The 18,739-nt window shown below is 43.8% G+C and overlaps 1 protein-coding gene across 4 annotated transcripts in view; it reads right to left on the minus strand.

Moving 5' to 3' along the window:
• Positions 1–18,739, minus strand: part of Slc7a2 (solute carrier family 7 member 2) — a 58,933-nt gene that overhangs the window by 31,279 nt on the left and 8,915 nt on the right. Inside the window, exon 1 of one of the 4 annotated variants that reach the window (XM_085680217.2) lies at positions 17,308–17,514. The exons of the other annotated variants lie outside the window; for them this stretch is intronic. The gene's annotated coding sequence lies outside the window, so the exon portion shown is untranslated. Of the gene's footprint in view, positions 1–17,307; positions 17,515–18,739 lie in introns of those variants that run through there. 4 annotated transcript variants of the gene reach the window in all.

The following is an 18,739-nucleotide window of genomic DNA, read 5'->3' on the forward strand; positions in this document are numbered from 1 at the left end:
AGCACAGCACAGCAAAGCACAGCCCAGCCCAGCACAGCACAGCACAGCATAGCAAAACCCAGCACAGCACAGCACAGCACAGCGCAGCAAAGCACAGCACAGCACAGCACAGCACAGCACAGCAAAGCACAGCCCAGCACAGCACAGCACAGCAAAGCACAGCCCAGCACAGCACAGCACAACAAAGCACAGCATAGCACAGCATAGCACAGCACAACAAAGCACAGCACAGCACAGCCCAGCACAGCCCAGCAAAGCACAGCACAGCACAGCAAAGCCCAGCACAGCACAGCAAAGCCCAGCACAGCACAGCCCAGCACAGCACAACAGAGCAAAGCACAGCAAAGCACAACAAAGCACAGCACAGCACAGCACAGTCCAACCCAGCACAACACAGCAAAGCACAGCACAGCCCAGCACAGCCAAATCATCTGAATAATGCTACCAAGATTTTTAAATAAATTCAGGTATTTGATTATTCTCCAATAACACTAAATTTTTCATTTTCTTAATTTTTTTAAAGAAGGTGTAATATAGTTTAGAAATCTCCCTGCCCCCTCTCAAACCTCATGGATGCTGCATGTAGAGGATCTTTACGGAAATGGCTTCCTCTTCACCTCACTGCTACAGGTTGTCTTCCTCATCTTTGCCCTCACGCAGAGGCTGGGTACGAAGGCATCCTGTCCTCCCCGTGGGCAGCCTTCCCTGCTAGAAAACTTTTCATCTCCTGAATGTGTTTCCAAGTTCAAATAAATCCAAATGGCTACTGCCCAAAGACATCCTCTATTTTATACACACATCCATTCAAGTCTCACAACACAGAGAACCTCTGAGGTAAAGGAAGATGCACTTGTCAAGGCAGAGAGTTCCAGATGTGGCCAAGCATACACAAAGTCCCACTTGCTTACAGTCCACTTCCACCCTGCATACGTCTATCAATTTGCTGCTTTTAACCCCCTATACACCCGACAAACATGGCACACAGGCCTTGGACCTGCATCTCACTATCTCTTCAGCCCATCTTCTGTTCCCTCCTCTCTGCCTTGAGCAACAATGGGTTTCCTTGTAACTTCCTCAGAACACAGAGCCTAGGGCTTTCTGCTTGGTGAGTCTTCTTGGGAAACGACTTTTCCTTTTTTTTTTTTTTTTACCTGATAGCTCCCTTTGCATTAAATTAGGTTGCTCATGTTTTCCTAACACTGGCTCTTGTTTTTTTCATTCTTGGTGCTGGGGATCCAACCTACAAGCTCACACGTTGTAAAAAAGCAAACATGCTACGACCCTAGCCTACTCTGTATTTTTATGTCACTTCTGTCTTTATAACAATTATAGGCAACCACTTGGATGAACACATTTTACTCCTCATTACAGGCTGAGTTGTGTTTCTCAAACAGCTGTTGAAATGCTAAACCCTAATACCCTGCCTGATGACATTAAATGGATATAGGGTCTTTGTAGGCATTAAGATCATTAAGTCAAGCCCCTGGCAGAATGACTTGTGTTCACATATGAAGGAAAACTGCCATGTGACACACAGGAAAATGCCATGTAGTGTCAGAAGCATAAATTAGTGATGTATATTTTACCCAACAAACACCAAAAGTTGAAAGCCACTCACTACAAGAAGAAGAATGAAAGAGAGCGTGGCCCAAGTTTCCCCAGGGAATTGTGCCCTGTTGTCATTCTGATTCTTGGACCTGTAACTTCAGAATCGCCACACAGTTCATTTCTGTTAAAAGTCACCTGGTTTATAGTACTTTTGTATGGCAAGCTCTAGAAATCAGCATACTCCTTTAGGCTGTTAAGTTTCCTGAAACATTAGTCTATAGTTTATTTATTTGCTGCGTTCCTTGTGCCCCCACAGAAGTTGAAATACAGTCAGACATCTATGACCGATTCACACCTGGTTTGTAGTCAACTCAAACCTACATGCCTGTTTTTATCAAAGATATCTATACAAGCAGATGCCTGAACTCCAAAGTTTTACCATACCATTTCAAAACTGAAAGTTAGCTTCTTTAGTGTCACACATATTTGTGACTGCTGTAGTAAAGGTCCAGCAATCAATTCATCAAGTACCCTACCTATTTTTGTATCACTGCAATTTTTGACAGGTATGTTTTCCAACTTTAAGTAAATTATATGTAAAACGTCATGCCTTACATAGGCAAGCACATATGATAGCACCAAGAATGTCCCTCTAACGAAGCTGGCCTGCTGACAAGACTCTGGGCACATCATACATCTACCAATTAACTTTTATTTCTCTCTAGCCCATCTCTTCACCTATCCAGCCAAGGTTGTCACAATAAATGGAGTTAAATGCTTTGTGAAATCCTGATGTATTATTTTGGCATTTTCCACGCATGCTTTTTATTGAGATAGGGTCTCACTCTGTATCCGTGTCTCAGGCTAGCCTAGAGCCTATGATCCTCCAACCTCAACCTTGGGATGCTGAAATTACAGGTACTGACCATCATATACAGTATACATTATGTCCAAATTTCCCATATCCACTGGCCTAACAACCACATAAAAAGGATGTTGTAGAGTTTGTGAGGCATAACTTGTTTGTGGTGAGCTCAGGATGCCTCCCAGGGGCCTGGTCCTTCTTTCCCAAGCACATACTAGGAATGTCTGGGCTTTGATTGGCAAATAACATGTAACTGCCTGACCTGAGGTTCCCGGGGGGGGGGGGTCTCCTGTCTGAAAATAAGGGTAACTGCTTCTTCCCTTCTTCAGTCCCCTTCTATTTTGGGATGCTGAGTTTACAGAGGGTCATTCAGTGCATGTTTCTGCTCCCTCACTCTTTTAACATCTTACATACAATGCACCCGGACATGAAATCACAAACCAGGTGGACGTGGCTCAGTCCTTCTTCTCTCTCCACTTGAGGCTTCAGGACCCCCCAGGAATATGTGTTCTATTCTAGTCAGATTGCGTTCATGCACAAAGCCCCCCAAAAGGGATGTCGGGAGTTGTCTTCTTTCAGTCACCACTGCCCCCATTCCAGGTCATGCCCTTTGGGACACGTACAAAATGATCTATGTCATTAAACTTCAGTTCTAATATTTTGCTGTCATTTTTTCCACAAATCCACACTACTTACTTTATTCCTGCATATTTTAAAATTAAATCCCTCAAGCATATTCCCGAGCCAGCCACAGTTATTCCTTCTTGTATCTACCTACTTTTCTTGTCCCCCCCCACCCCCCACACACACTTAGACCAAGCGCTCACTATCTGACAGGACACTTGTGATATATGATGTTTGCTTTTCTCAAACAGCTTTGCCATTTAGGACTGCAGTCTATGGAGTTATAGCCACACTTTCTCTGAGTACTTAAAAACCAACTCTAAAAGGATTTGGGAGGTATGGACCGCGTCCTTACAGAACGTTCTCAGGAACAAGCAAAGCAGTTCCCTGTCACCAAGAGACATTTTAAGAATACCACCAAAAAGAGTATTTACTGCAAACGGTAGTTCCCAACTCCCACTAGCTAACTATTTTTTTTCTATCTTATGCCAACAAAGAACACATTTGTTTAGGAATCTTTCATAGGAGGCTTTACAAAAAAAAAATACTACTCACAGAAGTATGTTCTTGTTAGCAAGTAGCAAAACAGTATTTCAACATCTGAAGCTCCAGAACCTTCTTATTGTTTAATGTCTCCTGAGTGGGAATCCATCTTCAGCCCATTGCTGAGATGAGCAGGGTTCTCCACCATGATCATTCAAACGTCAAAAGCTGATTATCAAATTAAGACCAGAGCAAGCAAATCCTTTCAGATTATCACCTATGTCTCCCTCAGGACTTACCCATCATTCTGTTCCCATGTCCCACACTGTCATCCACACAGTGCCCCTTTGTCGGGACATCTTCCCGTGAGGGCACACGCAAGGCATGAGGAGGCGAGAAGCAAGGACAGCGAACACTAATAATCACAACGTAGATCTCTGGATGCTTTTCTGTGTTACGTCTGGGGGTTGACTACTTTTGCTTGTTTTTATTGTACATATTTCGGGTGGACAACATGGTGTTTACCTACAGTTCTTCACACTGAAATGGTTACTCTTCGTTTCTATGGCCAATCAGATTAATAGACTGACCAAACCCGTTACCCCTTTAAAAGAGAAGCCCTTCACAATTTGATTTTCCTTAAATAAAAAAAAAAATCCACAATGAAACATCTCCCCCCACCCTTCTAGTGACGTAGACGAACATTTTAGCACATGGAAGACGTGGGCGGAGAGACACCACTCACCTCAAAACTGAGGGAAACCCTGGTGGACTGAAAGGGGCTTTGTGACCACACAAATAGGAAAGACAATATTCCACATGCACCCTTATTTACATACAGGAACAGAGCTGAGCTCTGTGTCCCCCTCGACCGTTGTCCCAGTCAATACTCTTTGGTAATTTCCTCACCTACGAAAGGGGAAAGGGGAAAGGGCGGAGCAAACTGTTTTGTTTTGCTTTGTTTTGACCCTTCACAGAGGCAACAATCACAAAACTCTTATCCAGAGAGCACCAGAGGGAAACCAAACATTTTAAAAGCTGACGCTCATCGGGTGTCGTTCTACTGTTACATGTGTGCTCCTTCGGCGTAACGGGTACCCTGAGTAGCTCTGGAAATCAGCGCCCTGTGTGGAACTGGGGATGAGACACATTTCTGAGAGGCCAAATGAAAGCAACAGTGCTCTTATCGGGCTCCTGTAACGATCACAGGGCACACACGTTGCGTGCTCACCATACGTCAAGCACTCCATGGATGGTGAAGTGGTGGGGCAGGGGCTATTATTAATTTATCTATTATTAACTTATTTCCATAACATACACCGAAGATATTTGTTAGAAAAGTTTTCTCTTGGAACACCGAAATTACTCCATTTATATAAACTGCCAACTTTTATTTAGGAAGAGGGTAGCATGTAGAAATCAGGATCTCCTTAAAGGAGAAAACAGAGGCCGGAGAATTTCCCACTGAACTCCCACTTCCGTTTCTTTCCCTTTCCACTGAGACAGCTGGAGCCATTCTTCCCAGACCACCTCTGTCTGGGTCGTTCTGAGGCCCTCCCAGAGGTCTTCCAGGGGAACTGACGTGAGAACAAAGGGCTCACTGTGCTCCCCTCTAACTCCCCTCTTCTTCAACCCTGAAACTCCTCTACATTGAAGGACTGATGTGGGATACCCTTCTGCATATGTGTTGCTTTTATTGGTTGATGAATAAAACTATTTTGGTCAATGGTTGGCAGAGTAAAGCCAGGCAGGAAGGTGAAACAAAGACACAGAGAGACTAGGTGGAATCAGGGAGATGCCATGTAATTGCAGGAGCAACATGCCACACTGGGAAGCCACAGCCTCGGGGTAATATACAGATTAATAGAAATTGGTTAATTTAATAGTTAGCACTAGCCAGTAAGAAGCCCAAGACATTGGTCAAACCATTGTAACTGATAATAAGTGGCCGTGAGAACTAGCGTGCAGGACCCGGTGGTGGAGAGAAACTGGTCCAGTGGCACCGGGATAGACGGAGAAAGGCCTTCCCACTCACTACAAAGGACACTAGAGTCTTCTGTGGGCTTGGTAATTTAGTGCCAGCCACATCACTTCTCTGACATGCTTGACACCTGAGAGATGTAGTGATTTTAGAATATTTACTGGCTTTCACACCTCTGGTATGAATATCTGAACTCTGGAACTTTTGAGCTCAATAAATTTTGGATTGAGAGGGTTTGGGATTTCAGCGTTTGGGATTAAGGATGCTCAACCTGTATTTCAAATGTCAAGAGACACAGAGGTCAAATCTTACAAACATCTGTCACTGTTAAATTATCTGGGGTAAAGCCAACTTTCCCATATCACAAGTGCAGGTATGAAGCGGACACAGACTATTGGTGCTTGGCAACTATGTAGGCAATCCTGTCCCCAGCGGTAACCATGGGCTGGATGCTCAGCAGGGGCCTGCAAACCCCAACTGAATTCTGAGTAAATGACAGCACAGCTTAGCAGTGTTCAGCAAAAGGCCATGAGGGGCCACAAAGAGGGGAGGGAAAAGAGAAAGGAATAGAAGTGGCGGCGGGGGTGGGGGGGGTGGGGGGAGTCTGGGAGGAAGGGAGGGAGGCAGAGGGAGAAAGAGGGAGACAAAATGAACATGAAGGAGGTGGAAGCTGAACAGTGGGCAGTCAATAAGGAGTTAATAAGGAGTCAGACGTCCATGGAGAGCAAGACAGGAGGGCAGAAGCCAGACCGCTGTTCCCTCGCGTGGAAACAGGACCCAAGTAGCCAAGGTCTGCAGCACACTTGTGTACCTAATAAAACCGACCCTTAGCATGTATTCGGCACGAATGCAAATCCCCTTGGGAGGAAAGCCTACTCAATTCAGAGCTTCAGCATTCCTACAGATTCAATTAAGCCAATTCTGGGCTTACAACCAGGATTTCCAAACACAACAAAACAAGCCAGGACACTACACAATAAAGCACTACACACAAAAGCAACTAGGTAGCCGTCCTAAAACTCTGGATAGCGGAAATAGCAGATGAGCATAACAATGCAAACGATCAAAACTATTGTTTAAAAAATATGAAGCAAAACAGAAAACCAATCCAGTAGATTAAACAAACAAACAAACAAAAGTACCAAAACAGGTCTCCTGGAAAATACAATCAGAGAAATAAAAAACTCAATGAGGGGCTGGGGAGATGGCTCAGAGGTTAAGAGCACCGGCTGCTCTTCCAGAAGTCCTGAGTTCAATTCCCAGCACCCACGTGGTGGCTCATGACCATCTGTAATAAGATTTGGCGCCCTCTTCTGGCGTGTGGGCATACTTGCAGGCAGAATACTATATGTAATAAATCTTTAAAAAAAAACTCAGTGAGTGGGTTAAGGGACATATTAGCTCCGGAGAAGGACCCTCAGAGCAAAAGCAGAAGAGAGTCCAGAGAAGGACAGCTGAGCCCATGCAGCCGTGTTCTTTACTGCCAGGACAGTGTGCTCCGTAAATCTCAGCTCCCAGCACCAAACGAAAAGGAACACAGCACAAGTCATCCACACAGGAGAAGAAGACAAATGGCAGAACAAACAACTCCCAATAATGCAAGGACCAAAAGTATGTTGGAAACATAACACATAAAATATCACTAGTTAATTCCCAAAGAATCAGTAGAAATTAAGTTAAATAAAAAACCGTAAAAAAAAACCCAGCAACAAATCAGTTGCTAAAATGCAGATGTGAAAGTACCAAAAATGTTAAACATCATCGAAAAAAAGTGCCCATTGATATCAGAGAGTATCCTTTGGATTTTAAATTTTTCAGATATATGCCTCATTATTGATTGATTCATTAAATCAAAAGAACATGGAAATTTCACAGCTGGGTGGAAAAGGATCAGCCAATGTTATCATCATATCCATAAAGGTAAAATAGCCAGTCGCATGCCAATAATACACAGAGAAAGGAAAAAGCATAACGAAAACAATGGTACCTTATACGATACAGTAAATTCTAAGGCTAAAAGCCTAACTAGACTCCTTGCAAAATAGAATAAAGTCAACTTACTATGAAGAAATTATTCTTAAAAACATCCAGATATACCCATTCTGTTACTATAACAAAAATACTTGAGGGTGAGTACTTTTCCAGTGAAGGGTTTCACTCAATCCAGGAGCATCAGTTTAACTCCATCTGGATGGCAACATGTGGGGGCCATGAGCAAAGGGAGAGATAACACGGAAAAATAGGCTATGATGCAGGGAGAGGCCACATTCACACATTTAATATCAACCCTCTTATGATAACATTTAAGACCGACAAAGACTGCCTTAATCCCTTCCAATGGTCATGGCTCCAAAGGCATAACCAACTCCAGCCTCGCACCACCTCCCATGTCCTATAACCTCTCAGCTTCGCTGCATTGAGGACCAAGCTTCTAACACATAACCTCACATTGGGAAGTCACATCTAACAAGATGTACTTGTAAAACAGCTTGAAAGCCTAGCGGTGGTGGCGCACGCCTTTAATCCCAGCACTTGGGAGGCAGAGGCAGGCGGATCTCTGTGAGTTCGAGTCCAGCCTGGTCTACAAAGTGAGTTCCAGAACAGGCTCCAAAGCTACAGAGAAACCTTGTCTTGAAAAACCACCCCTCCCCCCCAAAAAAAAAACCCCAAAACAAAACAAAAAAGCAGCTTCAACATATATGAAGAGAAAATGAAGAACTAGAGACTAACTGGCCAATGCGTGTTCATAATGGCAGGCTTCAATTTACCTTCTGCAGACATGGATGTTAAAAATAAAAATTTAAAAATTCTGAACACACATATGCCAGTCAGTACTACACACGATGTGGATTGGCCACTTGACTAAATCTACTTCTAAACTGTATCATTCTACTATGCAGCTGCCACACACAGTCCTGGGGACTGAGGAAAGAAGGGTGGACAAAGCCAGGTGCTGACCCGAAATGAGATGGAAGCGTGGACACAGACAATAAGCAAATGAACAAAGTGTCATATTGTTCTGACATATAAAGTTCCAGCTGGAGCTACAGAATCCACATACATCTCAACCCAGCTTAAACACATTAAAACTTACACAGTTCCTTAAGCTGGGAAGGAAATTTCCAAGGAAATTATTAATCAGACAACTCCCAAACATCTGGAAGCTTACACATATACTCAGGAAATTCAGAATACAGTTCACAGCTTTCATAGAATTTCAGGCCTCTAAAAAAAGAAAAAATATCCTCCAACCTTTCAAATGTTCTGCTCTTATGCAAAAAGAACTCAATATAAACTCCTAGAAACACTGTTCTGGGTGTTTTATCTTCATCCAAGAGCTTGCCAGCGTGTTTTGGTCTTAACGTTATTCACTATTTTGAAATTCTCCTATATTGAAAACTTAAACCTTATCTGTCTTCAGTTCTACCACAAAGTCCCTGTGTTAGGATTATGTTCCAACATCAATGACAGAAAACCCCGGAGAGCAGGGGTCCGAGCCAGAGGCTCATTTCTCTGTCATGCAGGCCCAGAGGTCATCTGCCTGAGGTCTGCAGAGCATGGACACCAGTCCCTTACAGCTTGTCCCCTGTCAAGTCACTACACAGCCTTAAATCAACCTCATGGTCCGGAGAGCTCTTTAAACTGCAGCCCTGTCATTGGAGATGAGAAAGGGTGAGAAGGGCCCCTCCCCGTCATGTTACATGGCATTAGCTAGAACTAGCCCAGCGGCCACAGACACTGAGTCTCTGCTCTTCACTTCAGGTGTTCATGGAGATTGCCGGGTTAAAACTGGGAAGTAGACACCTGGGACAAACAGAACTCTCTTTTACATCACACAAGGCAACAAGATAAAATGTCATGCCCGTTCTGCCCGATCTCTCCTCTCTGTCACTTACCTGGGTAGTACAGCCAAGGATGCAGGGTACCTGCAAACTCCAAGCCACCTTTGTTGCTCTCTTCTGCGGCTGAACATGCTTAACCCTTGAGGTCCTGGATAGAGCCCAGACAATTAATTCCCTTTCTTGTCTGAAGCTGAGTTTCTGTAGCCACTATAATCAATAAGGCATTCCTACTGGTTTGGAAGTCTTTGCAATCTCAATACAAATATAATAAATTGATTGATTGACTGTATTTGCACATACCACGGTACATGTGCTGAGGCAGAGGAGAAGTGGAAGGATTTGGTTCTCTCTTTCAACCAAGTGGACTGAACTCGGGTTGTCAGTCTGCAGCAAGCGCCTTTACCTGCTGAGCTGTTTCACTGGCCCCTGTGGTCTCAATTTAAAAACCATTCCAAACACAATTCCTTAAGCCTGGCCTTAGGGCGGTGCTTTGCTATGAGAGGTGCTGAAGAGAACACTTAAACAGGAAAACGAAGGCAGTCGGCCTCCACATTTGGGTTTGATTTCTTCCTTGTACGAAGGAAGATGTGTGCCAGTAACACATCATTCTGGGCATGGACACAAGAGCTGGGTTTTCTTCAAGGCTTCTCTTGAGTTTCCCTCCTGAGCCAAGTAGATCCCAGCACCCCATGCTAATGAGAGAGTCACTGCCAGAGAGCTGAAAGGAGGCTGGAGCCCTGAGCCATGGCTCCTTCCCTTGCAGAACCCCTCTCTGGGGCTACTGCCTCACCCTGAGCCAAGTCTCTGTATGGCTGTCTTCACTGTGCGCTCTGACTAGGGAAGAGTTTCTGAGGCACTGAATGGTGGAGACAGGGCCTAATGGGGCTGGAAGAGCAGAATTTACCAATGCACTCTCTACTTAGGGGCATCAATCAAACTACCAACATAGGAACTCTGCCTAAAGGAGCTATCAACATCCTGCCAAACCAACCTGATGTAAATTTCCTACAGCCACACACTCTGTTCCCCTACCATCAGTCACAAAGAACAAATACAGGTCATTCACAAGCGCCTTTGTTTTTCTTACATGGGAAAAACACAAAGTACACTTAGCATTGCCTAACCCCTACAAGTATTTCCCTCCATTTTCTTCCGAAATATAAATACTCCTTTGTCCTCCTTCTACCAAAATATACAATTTCATATTTTAAGTGTGTTTCTTTCTAAATGGCAAGTATTCTAAAAGGCTCAAGGAAAAAAGAAGAGAACAGAATTATTAAGAGAATTATAGTTATCTTGTATATGTTAGCCTAATCAATACTATCAACAAATCCAAAAGAGCAAATATCATTATGGTATTGTGTTTTCTTTCAAAATCAAACCTAAAAAATATGCTCATTCCAGGACAGGTTTGCAAAAGATCATTTCAACCTCGAATATTTCAGCTCTGCAGCAACACATTAAATTATCTCAGAGCAGATAGCAGAACGGACCAGCTTTTTCAGATACTTTAAAAACTTTTACAGTAGTTCTGTGTTCACAGGTCAACATTACTGTAGCAAACCAGCTACTCCTTTGAAAAATATATATCCTCTTTATTAAAGATTTACACATAGGAAAATACCACTATTGCTGCTCATGGATACCCCTGGAGCTGCAATCCTTCAATTTAGAGTTTACCCCAGGACCCTCAGCTCCCAGAACCCCTAGTTGTTCACTGATGCAATTCAAACATCTCAGTGAGCACCCACACATAAACTCGTCCCAGCATTCAGTCTCCGCTCCATTCTATACATCTTAACCTCTCTGAGGATTAGGTGAGTCAACACTCATCTCTACTTATATACATACACCCCTTTTATTCCTTGCCTTATATTTCTCAAACCCTAATTTCTCCATGAGGCTTTCCTGGTGTCCCGAAAAGAGAGCCAGCAATACCTAAGTATCATAAAATTAAACATATTATAGCTTTAGTATGTTAATGTCATGGTGATAATCACAAATTCTTTCTAAAAAAAAATCCTATATATATTGTGTCCGAATTCATTGTTGGGAGGACAGACATTTCAATTCATCACATGTCCTCCTGGCAGGAAATGAACCAGGGCTTACAGAAGAACCAGGGGGCTCTTGTCTGTTGATCTGGAAGGGTTTATGGGGAAGAGATAGTAGAGAATAAGCAAACTGAGCCTTCTGTGTAAGATGAGTGTTTAGCATGAGAAACCGCCTGTCCTGGTTCAGAGAACTAAAGAAACTCTGTTCTTCACCGTTTTTAAGACATGCACCATCTTTATGTGGATGAGTGGGACAAGACAGAGCTGCAAAACTAGGAAAGAAAGAGTCTGGAGGATGTGAGACAAAGGTTATGGCAGGGACGGTGTCAGCAAACACACACCCGGGTGAAGGCTGACCTGGATGGACGAGCTCGGGGAACCAGGCAGGAACACAGAAGCGTGACTTTGATAAGGCTACAAAGAACTTAGCTATTGCTTTAAAACCTAAGAGAGTTCTAATAGATTCATAGCATAAGATGGGTTTATAAATACAGACCAATGCATTAGTGTGGCCATGCAAACAACCTTCATCAAAAAGCACTGAACTTGGGGACCCTAAAGGCAATACGACAACTACTCTATATTGTAGTTGCTACTATCATCTCTATTGTTGTCAAAGCCAAAGCCCGGGGAGACTAAGCTCCACCTAAGTGTTATGGATGGACAGCATCGCCTTAAAATTCACCTGAATTTTATAACGCAGTGTGACTGTGTTTGGAGGTAATGAGGGCTAGATGAGGCATTTGAATGAATTGCTTCTATCCCCCATAATGCAAGTGTGTCTTTAGTAAGTCCCGGAGCTGATACTCTCCCGCCACCATGTAAACACAGAGAGGAGGAAGCATCTGTAAGCCAAGAGCCCCCACCGGAGCCCCATCCTCCTGACACCCAGACCTCTCAACCTCCAGAATTAAAAATGAATGTTCGTGGTTTGAGCCCCCAGTCTAGGGTTATTTGTTATAGCACCTTGAGCAGATCAGATACTGGGACATACCAAGCTAGGACACAGAATCCACTCTGTCTGACTGCCCACAATAGGCTCTAATGTGTATTCGCATTTTAGAAATAATACAGGGAACCAACAGTGAATACAACCTCTCCCCTGCCCTCCTCTTTCTTGCAACCCTTGTATTTTGCTGCAGTGGGTGAAGTCTTGGGGTACCCTGCACCATCTCCAGAGGCACACTCGCAGTCTGAACTTCTGTGTTTCCCAGGATGGGCACTAGCTTGAGGAAACAGGGAGGGCTCAAGATGACCAAAGTGCTAATTCCCACAGCCCAGAAAGCAAAGCACAGGCAGTTCTCTGCGGATAAATAGTCCTCTTGTGACGTACGCCTTCTAAACTGAGACGAAATACTACCCAGAGCATGCCTTCAGGAAAGAACCTTGTCGCCATGGCTTGGGGAGAGGCCAATGTTAGCTAATGGTTACATCATCCAGCTTAGTTTAGCAGCAGCAGAGAAACTCCGAGTCCACAGTGGCACCCGAGTTTTCTTTAGCTCTGATACTTGGGGATGAGGCAGAGAGAGAAAGAAAAGAAAAATAAAAGGAATACATATCTGAGATTCTTAGATGGGGAGAAAAAGTAATTCAAAGAGGATTTTACTTTTAAGCAAGGCTGTCCTATTCCAGACTCTGGCATATTAAGACTGGAAAAGTTGGAGGTTCTTCATTGGTCCTCCTATCCATTAAGGCTCCTGACCTGTGTGTGTGTCACTGAGTTCTCAGCACCTCAACTCACCTGCAGATGATAAAACTCAAGTTCAGCACCATTAAACAATGTGCTCAAAACCAGACATTTGGCTGGTAAGCCTCTGCTGTTTGCTCTGCCCCAAATAACCTAGAAAGAACTAGCAACTTCAGACTTCTTCCTGGGCCCAGACTCTTGACCGCCCACCCAATGCTCAGCTGATATAAGGACATTTGAAGGTCATAGAGACACTACTGAAAATATATCTGAAAATGTGTTGGAATTTTAAAACTTCATCTGCATGAGAGTTTAACCTTTCAATGTCAAAATGCTCAAAGCCACGACTGGCCAAAGAAAGGAAATGCAATCAATGATTATCAGGCAAGCAAGGTAGAAAATCAACCTTTAAAGATAAAGAAAAATATCTAGAAACGCATCATGTTGAGAATGCTGCCATACATTAAAATCCTATTTCTTCTGGCTGGAAAATCCTTCCATGATTTAATATGAGGCTCTTTGCAGAAAAAAACCTGCCGACTTTTGCGCAACCGTATTGTACGTCCTAAAACACTGTACACAGTTCATGGTTTAGCTATTGCATTCCCAATCTACCTTCTGAAATAGCTAATATTCTCAAGTCTTCACATATTTCTGAATTCAAAACTATCTCAGAGCAAATATCTTGGCCCTCCAGGTCACATCAGTTATATTTCATTTTGTTCAGATTTTATATAAATTGACTACTGGTTATATCAGGAACTGCACCCTCTGGGACTTTGCCTCACGCCTAGAAGTAAATGAGGGTAATTCAGTTATTGTCTTAATCCACAGAAGGACTATGTTTGACGTGATGAAAACGGGGGAAACGGGTAGCGATATCTGATGTTTCAAGCATTATTTGGAGTTTTCCCATAGAATCATCACCTCTACTTCTCAACCGCTGTCGACGGGTGTAGAGAGCGAGGGAAACAGTCCTAAGGGAATGTATGTGGTTGATACCCGCAGAACTGTGTCAAGAACTCCATTAGCCTCGGGCTCAAAGGTCGGCAAAGCCTTCCTCTGGAGACAAAGCGAGAGTGTTGGTAGTGTAAGCACAAACGTCCACCCAAGTTTCCTTCCTAGGGATGTTTACCAGCTGAGGACTAGCCCACTGCAGAGACTGCTCCCACAGAGATTAGCTACACCAGTCCCCAAGATCTGGCTGAGTATCACAAACCCTGTCTCCTTGTTGTCCGTATGTAATAATCCTGCCTCCTGGCTTGTCTATATGCAATAACCCCGCCTCTCTGTTCAACTCTACCTAACAAAAATGCTGAGTTTTCAGGGTGCTGGGGTTTCTCCGAAAGAGCCCGGTCCACTTGACCACAGTTAATTCTGTGTGATTCCCGTGTGTGTGTCCATCTTTTCTTCATTCTCTTGCTGCCTCAGTTGTGTCCAACTCTGGAGGACAAGGCAATGTGACAGAGTCTGAGAGGCACTGTATAAAGACCCGTAGAACATAAGCTACATGAAAATTTTCCTGAATGGATACCTTCCTCTAGCCCCATCTTTTTAGGTCCCTATGAAGTATTCCAATACAGTGTGATTGAGATAGGCCAGGTGTCTAAGTCTGGAGACCATGTGCTTACTTACAGATCAATGAGAGAATGCAGGAGTTGAGTAACAACAGGCAGGGATGTCGTGTGATCACAGGACAGGAGATTCTGTAGAGCATTGGCTATGGCAGTTGCTGGAATCTAAGGGCAGTTCAGTGGCTGGATAAAGCAAGACTCAGCCCCTGGGTCTCTGCATACATTCAGACTGATAGCCAGGTCGCATGGTCAAGGGTCCTATTCTAAAGTACGCACTGCACCCTCACACCCACTCCTCATCCCCATCCCTGCATCCAGTAAGGCCACGGGGACCAGAGAATTTAAAAAAGCCAACAGCCATGCTCTCATCACTGACGAGTCCGGAAAAGGCCAAGGGTCATTACCACAGCATAACACTTAGATCAAGTAAATATTGATTTGGTAAACCCCTTTTAAGTTTAAAGGTTCAACTGATGCAACAACCTATTTGGATCAACTGTTTACCCATAATTTCCCTTTCACTCCCCTTTCCCCTCTATCCCTGTGGTGTATTTAATCCAAAAGAGCAGGCATTGCCCTTACTCACGGTTCTGCCAGTGTGCCCACCCATAAGACAGGAAACCATTTCTCCAGAGACGAGAAGAAAATGCTCTCTCGTTTACTCACTTGGTCTGGGCTACCATCTGAACAAATTCTTGGTTTTGTGCTTGCTTTCTTTCAAGACAGTCTTACTAGGTATCCCAACTTGGTCTGGAATGTGTAACCCTCCTGCTTCAGCCTCTTGCCCTGGTTTTATAAAGTGCTGGGGATCAACCCAGGTCTCTGTGCATGTCGGACAACTCGCTGAGTTATATCCCAGTTCGCGCATCTTATCTTGAGACAGGATTTTACTAACTTGCCCAGGCAGATCTTGGACTTGTAATCCTCCTGCCCAACCTTTCCATTTGCTAGACTTACAGCCGTGTATCATCAGACTTAGAAGCACTGAGTTCTTTACAACTGTTTATCAGTTACTGTTCCCAGGGTGTAATGTATGTTTTAGGACACAGAGAATTTTCTAGGTTGATTGGCCTCTGGTTCACCTTAGTTCCACAGATTCCTTACTATATTGCATAAGGATCTCATTCATTTAGCTTCCTTTCTGGCTAAATTAGAAGTAGACTCTGAGATCACAGATGTGTGAGGTGTTGTTGCTGCCAAAAAATCCTACAAGAAATGAACACATACTCACATAGAGAGAAATCAACATTATTGTGAATGTTTAATATTTAAATGCAATCTGTATTAAGCAACCCCAGGAGTCCCTTGTCCCATGGTGTTCACTATTATACGAACAAGATATCCTGAGATATCTTTTAAACCTTTTAAATCTTGGGAAAATGGCCAGTAAGATTTTAAATCTGTGTGTATGAACAAAAGTGAAAGGCTTGCTTTGTTTTTTGTTTTTGAGACATTACAGCAAATTTGTAACAAGAAAATGCCTTCCAGAGATTAGGATGAGATTGGGAGATGGCGTGCTGTTGGCGGGAATGGGAAATGGCCCCACCTCTCTGGAAACCAGTGCTGCAAACTAAAAGAAAAATTAAAAAGCAGAATTACCACATGATGCAGCAGTTTTATTTCCAGGCACATGTGGGGTCTCCGGGAAACAGTCACACGTCTGTGCTCATGGAAGCAGTGTTCACAAATGGAAGAGCCCCTAACGTTAACGGGTGTATAAAAGGGTAAGTAAGGGAAGTAGAAGAGGACAAGATCTCCTGAGTAAATTGGGAGTGTGGGGACCATGGGAGAGGTAGCAGGAGCAGGGAGAGGAAGGGAGGGGAGCAGAAATAATATATAGCTAAATAAAAACAATAAAAAATAAAAAAGGGAAAATAAAATGTGGAGTATTAATATCATGAAATAATAATACTCAGCTATAAGAAAGATGCAAATTCTGGGAGCTCAGTTGATACCGTGCTGCCTTGAAGCCTAAGGATTTGAGTTTGATCCCAAGACCATGTTAAAAAGTGGTGCGCTAGCACACACATGTAATTATGGTTTTGGCGAGGCAGAGACAGGAGGATTTCCAGGGCTTTCTGGACCCGCCTACATAGTTAGCTTCAGGCCAGTCAGAGACTCTCAAAAACAAAGCAGACAGCCTAAGGAATAACAGCTGGCTTCCACATGAACATGAACACACATGTAAGCACACACACATGTAAGCACACACACATGTAAGCACACACACATACACACACACACACACACACACACACACACACACACCACAGGAAACAAATTCTGACACACAGTAAAACATGAATGAACCTTTAGGACTCTTTGCTAAATAAAACAAGCCAATCACAAAATGTCAAGTAATATTCTTCTTACACACTTGTCAAGACAGAAAATAAGACAGTGGTTGCCACCCAACCCCAGGGGCTGTTTAATCGGTACAGTTTCTTTCTTCTTTTTTAATTCAGGATTCAAAAGCACTAGGAAACTGTTGAACACCAATATGAATGTACTTAACGGTACTGAATTGGATATTTAAAAAAGCTTTAGATAGAAGATTTTATGGTTTTTTGCCTAAAATTCTAGTATCACAAAATTAAAAGCCAACACACACACACACACACACACACACACTTACGTTTTAAAATTTACCTTTAAGCCAGCCAGTCAAAGACTCTTAAATGAAGTCATTTCCTCTAAGGGCAGCAGATTATTTTGTGAAGGTGACAGGTGTGCATGCCACGGCCTGGCACCAGACAGTTTTCAGAAAGGACATAGGCTTCGGTGTCCAGTATGAGTTCTCCCACTAATCTGAGCTTTCAGGAGTCTAAGCTGGGCTGAGATTCCCTACCCCCTCCCCAGTAAATAGGTCTGACGTTTTGGGTCAGCGGGTCTTTATGAAGTGATTGCTGTCCTTGAAAGACCTGACCGAAGATATAACCTGCCAGTAGCTGCAAATGTTATGAACTGTTCACCAGATACACCATGTCTCTGAAGAGACAGAGTACGCAAAACACTAAGGTAAGCCAGTGAGTCCTTGCTCATCTGTAAATAACGTAGTTGCAACAATAACAAACACAGTAGCCGGGAAAAGGAGTTCAACGCCTGGTAAGTGTTACTCAAGCACAACGTGTTCAGATCACAGATGCAACCATCCACATGAGAGTCAGGAGGGAGTCGGGAAGCCCCATCACTAACCCTCTCCAGGGGAACTGGAGATCGGCCTTACAAGTTAACACGATGGCATAAATTGATGGAGACAACAACTGTCTAAAGGGCTGAATGTTCCCTCCTTCCAAGTTCAGTTCCATTTGCTATTACACTCTTAAAACGGCTGCCTGGGACTCCGGGTGGGGGGAGCATCTACAGTCAGAATGGAGGGAAAGCAGTGAAGAGAAAACAGAGGGAGGAAGGAGGAATAGGTGATGAGGACGGGATCCTTAGACACCAGCAGGCTCCCTAGAGCCTGCGGCACCTCAAGAAGCACAGGAAAAAAAAAAAAAAAAAAAAAAAAAAAAAAAAAAAAAAAAAAAAAAAACGTCGCCAGGGCAAGGATAATAGAGTATTACTGACAGGGGGACATTCAGAGAGGGTCCACCCAAGATCCAGCCCTGACAGGTCAGACACTAGTGAACATTAGGTTTGAGGTCAGCTAGGCTACTCATTTAATTCTGAAGGAGGAGGAGGGGGAAGAAGGGAACCACATGGGGCCTGATGTCAGCCCTCCACAGGTCATAAGCCACCAGGAATGCCCCAGCTGTATGCCAGGGCCTCTGATGCAGGAGTGGTATCAAGCACAAAGTGTTCAGAAGGATCACAGAGGGGAAATCCTACGGAATAACGGACAGGAAAGGATCGGACAGGAAAGGACAGACCACTTGCTCCTTCACAGTGGGAACTTAAACACTCTTCTGAAGTTCTAACCTCCCCTGTCCTCCCAGGCACTAGAGAAAAGAAGGAGAAAAACCGCCACTGCAGTGGTGGGCATTAAAACACTGAGGAGAAAATGTTGACTTTTCCCTACAGATGCAGACATCCTCAACCGTCCGTTATCTTTTCGAAATGTGACTGTTTTCAGACACAT

This window comes from Myodes glareolus, chromosome 23, assembly GCF_982192425.1.
Source record: "Myodes glareolus chromosome 23, mMyoGla1.1, whole genome shotgun sequence".
NCBI classification, from domain to species: domain Eukaryota; kingdom Metazoa; phylum Chordata; class Mammalia; order Rodentia; family Cricetidae; genus Myodes; species Myodes glareolus.